This window comes from Pipistrellus kuhlii, unplaced genomic scaffold (genome assembly GCF_014108245.1).
Source record: "Pipistrellus kuhlii isolate mPipKuh1 unplaced genomic scaffold, mPipKuh1.p scaffold_m20_p_3, whole genome shotgun sequence".
Lineage (NCBI taxonomy): Eukaryota > Metazoa > Chordata > Mammalia > Chiroptera > Vespertilionidae > Pipistrellus > Pipistrellus kuhlii.
Genome location: NW_023425529.1, coordinates 163,723,898 through 163,728,624, shown reverse-complemented (window position 1 = coordinate 163,728,624; position 4,727 = coordinate 163,723,898). Strand labels below are relative to the sequence as shown.

Below are 4,727 nucleotides of genomic sequence, written 5' to 3'. Positions count from 1 at the left end.
TTTCAAACCAGTTATGATGCTGGTGTGAACTGGTACAACCCTTTGGTAAAGGCAATACATTCAAGAGCTCTAAAACTCTTCATAATCTTGAGCCAATAATTTTCTTTTTGGTAAATATATTTTAAGAATGATGGGCTTATTGTAAAAATACAAGGAGCTTTATGTAAAAAAAGTAAGAAGAAAAGATTCTGCATGTATTTTACAGTCTCATGTCATAATTGGAAAAATTTAAATTAAAGCATGTATTTGTCTACAGCTATAGAAAATTAAAGTTTAAGGTTTGTTACCAGGACAACAGAGAGAAACTCGGGTGCTTTTTCTTCATTCTACATCCACACCCCTTTGTGAATAAAACATTAAAAATATCAAATTCAGTTATTACAAGTGTTTGGCAGGCGAGAATTCTACCACTGAACCACCCATGCACCCAGTAATTACAAGTGTTTGAATGTGATACTGTGGTCAGCATTGTTTTGGTAGTTCACTAAGATTCTATATTAAGGAACAAAATGGATATATTTGGCATGAAATGAAAGTGAAGTAGATACGAAAAAATTAGAGTGTGGGGAATCTAAGTGTTATTTGAATCACGAATGTTCTATTTTAGAACAGTGAACAGTGGTTCTAAAATAGGGTGGTTTTTTTTTTTTTTTAATATATTTTATTGACTTTGTACAGAGAGGAAGGGAGAGAGATAGAGAGTTAGAAACATCGACGAGAGAGAGTCATGGATCAGCTGCCTCTTGCACACACCCCCACTGGGGATGTGCCCGCAACCAAGGTACATGCCCTTGACTGGAATCGAACCCAGGACCTTTCAGTCCCCAAGCTGACGCTCTATCCATTGAGCCAAACCAGTCCCGGCAAAATAGGGTGGTTTTTGTCCCAAGAGACATTTGACAATGCCTGGAGACATTTTTTTTATTGTCATGCCTGGGGGTTGGGCTAGGGGTGTGCTACTGACATCTAGTGGTAGAGGCCAGCGACGCTGCTAAACTTCCTACACTGGCACAGGATAGTTTCCCATTGCCAAGAATTATGGGCCCAAATTGTCAATAGCGCTGAGGCTGAGAAAGCAGCTCTAAAAAAAGTAATCAGTATAATTATACTATCACAACCATTAATTTACAAGGATAAGGAGATGAAAAGAAGTAGATTCTGGCTATGCTATCACTATGCCTGAGATAAAATCACAAATGTATTAAATTTGAACTGCACAAAAAGAGAAGAGTCTGATATGTGGATAATCATGTGCCAGAGACACATTCTATTATCTACAAAGAGTTCTTATAATTCTACACCTCCACTAAATTATTCTAAGAATATAACAAAAAATTAGGACTACTGCGAAATAATAAAAATGAATTAACATCCATTTCTAAATAGATTTACATGAGATATGTTATCATAAGAGGGATTTTTAACACTTAATATTATTAGGTAATATTTGATAAATACTAAATAATATATAAAAATAATTATATACTTTCACATTTTATAGATATGAATATTATGAATACGATGATAGAAGTATGTATAAGTAATGGTTTATTAAATGCTCACCACCCAATTTATGAATTAGAACATGATCAATACTGTGGGATACTCCTGAGTTCCATTCTTCTACTTCTTTCCAAGAAGAATTCAAAAATTTGTTATATTGAATTTTATATTTATCATACCTTGGTCTTTTAAAAATAGCAACATATATGTACACATCCCTAAGTTATATTCTTTTAGATTTGTTTTTTTCTTATGTAAAAATAGTATAATGGAATTAGTCTTTTATGACTTGCTTTTCCAATAAACATTATCCATCTTATCCCATGTAGTTGTTACCATTCGTGTTACTGCTGTGTGTAATATTTCTTTGAGTAATTATTCTGAACTCTTTCCTTCTTTCCTTCTTTCCTTCTTTCCTTCTTTCCTGCCTTCCTTCTTTCCTTCCTTCCTTCCTTCCTTCCTTCCTTCCTTCCTTCCTTCCTTCCTTCCTTCCTTCCTTCTTTCCTTCCTTCTTTCTTTCCTTCCTTCCTTCCTTCCTTCCTTCCTTCCTTCCTTCCTTCCTTCCTCCTTCCTTCCTTCCTTCCTTCCTTCCCTCCCTCCCTCCCCTCCCTCCTTCCTTGCCTTCTTCCTTCCTTCGTTCCTTCCTCTCCTTCCCTCCCTCCCTCCCATCCTCCTCCCTCCCTCTCTCTTTCTCTCTCTCTCTCTCTCTCTCTCTCTCTCTCTCTCTCTCTCTCTCTCTTTCTTTCTTTCTTTCTTTCTTTCTTTCTTTCTTTTCTTTTTTAGGGGAGAGTGGAAACACAGTCTCCTACCACAAATTAAGCAGTTGAGTTTCCCACATTTGGGGAAATCCCAGGGGCCAGCACATCCGAAGTGCAATGGATAAGCTTCGTCCTGAGAAAGCCACCCTTGTGATCATGGCATCCTCCCTGCCAGGTGAGTATTCCAAACTTTATCTGCTCTGTGACTGCCGTACATCTGGGTTTGATTTGGGATGAATGGTATTCTCCCAGATTTATAGTTGAAGTCCTAACTGCCAGCACCTTGGAATGGGACCGGATTTGGAAACAGAACCTTTTTTTTTTTTTTTTTAATCACAAATAGGATTTTTTTTTATTTTTATATGTTACCATTGAAAGTCCTGACTTTTGAATAGATTCTTGAATTTGGGGGCTCATATCTTTCTTCTTGTTCAACTTTAACCCGTCTCACAGCAACTCTTCCAGAACTGCAACCTTCACCATGAAGCTCCATGAGTTCTCCCAATTCAAACTTGGACTTTTTCAGCATTTTGACTTTTCTAACAAAGACAGAAAAGAGCAGATACTAGATTGGGAAGCATTTTCTATGTCTCTTCCAACGCAATCTGGAATCAATTTATTGACCACTTCTTTCAAGTCATTTGTCTGCACCTCTCATGATTTTCATCATGGCACATTTTTTTTTTTTATTTCCTTGTCTCTCTGCAGCAACCTGTGCTGTCCCTTCTAACCTATCCGTAAGTTTGCCAGTTCTCTTTTCAACTATCTGTTCTGCCATTTTCCCCATCCATTGAGGCTTTAGAGCTAATGATTATATTTTAAAGTTATTTTTGATTATTTGATTATTTAAAAAAAAGTATTGGCTCATTTTTATGTTTTGTTGTGCTCTCATTGCTCATTTTGTACTTCAGTTTTCCCTCTTCATACAAATTAATTTAGTATTCTGTGTCTGTTAATTCCAATGCTGAAGTTCTTGGAGTTCTAAGTTTATTGTTTTTGAGCCTTTGTTCATGGTGGCTAATTTCCCTATATGTTTGGTGATCTTGCACTGTGAGCTCAGATTTGGTTTATTTATTAATTATAGAAAAGATAAATGTCTATTTATAGAAAATGGAAGGAAGTGGGAAAGACACACAAAGAGAAACATCGATGTGAAAGAGACACATTGATTAGTTGCTTCTTGCATGTGCCCTGAGCAGGGCCAGGACTTGAGCCTGCAACCGAGGTACGTGCCCTTGGCTGGAAATAAACCTGGGACCCTTCAGTCCATGGGATGGCGCTCTATCCACTGAGACAAACTGGCTAGGGCAGATTTTGTTGATTTTAATCACTTGCAATCCTGAGGGCCAAAATAAAGGATGCTTTCTTAAGAAATAATTTTCACCTTCTGGTGTGTATCAGAAGGTGCTACTAAAGGGAGACTACTTTAGCGCCCTTCTGAAGATCCAGTTCATGTGAGACTGGGGTTTAGCTGCTAGACTTTGTGGGCTCGGGGATTGTGGAATTTTCTATTTCACCTTTCAGTTCTATCAGTTTTTTTACTTCATGTATTTTAAACCTCTGTTGTACAGTGTGTACATTTAGGATTGTTTTGTCTTCTTGGCAACTGACTCCTTTATCATTATGTAATAACCCTCTGTATCCTGGGCAATACTCCTTGTTCTGAAGTCTATTTTTGATATTAATACAGTCACTCCTACTGTCTTTCGGTTACAGTTTGCATAGTACATTTTCAAGTTGTTGTTTTTTTTCCTAATTAGCATGTAATTGGGTCTTGCTTCCTTTTTTATTATTCTAATCCAATAATTTGTCTTTTAATTGATGTTTATAGAGTTAATTTTATTGTACGGGATTTATACAAGAGGGACCTAAAATTCCTAAACTGAAAATTTTTAGTAGCCTTATTAATATTATAATTTTTTAATAATTAGAACGAATAAAAAATTACTAAATCCACAATGTAAAAGTTCTAAATGTTGCCTAGTACTATTTAGCTCAAATGACTGCATGGATTTTGGACCCTGGTGGCTCAGCCATTCATTTGTTCTGCGACTTCCAAGCAGATTTAGATTCCTAAGCATTAAATCCCAAAGAGATGCTAATTTCTGATCCCAACCCCTGTCACATTAAACAATTTAGAAACCCAAGGGTGAAGTGAAACATTACAATTTTTTTTTGCTGTCTTAGTTTAATACCAAATCAACAAATGCAATTTTCATACATTTACTATCATAGTCATGAATTTTTAAATCTTTCTACAACCTTCAAATATTGGGCTTTTGCAATTTGGATACTCTAGAAAACAAAATAGAAAGTTAACAAAAATGTCTCAATATCCCCAATTTGCATACATATTATTTAATTGATCTGAAACATATTTTTAAAGATAGGAGATTATTAGTGACTTTCAGAGCATTTTTATTATAGAAAATTTCAAACATACTCAAGAGTAGAGAGAATAGTGTA

General features: G+C 35.8%; 1 non-coding gene across 1 annotated transcript; it reads right to left on the bottom strand.

The window, feature by feature from the left end:
- Window positions 1–2,283: 2,283 nt before the first annotated feature.
- LOC118731121 lies at window positions 2,284–2,444 on the bottom strand. Its single transcript, XR_004991813.1, has one exon. It is a non-coding gene; the product is annotated as a U1 spliceosomal RNA (small nuclear RNA).
- Between the last annotated feature and the right edge of the window lie 2,283 nt (window positions 2,445–4,727).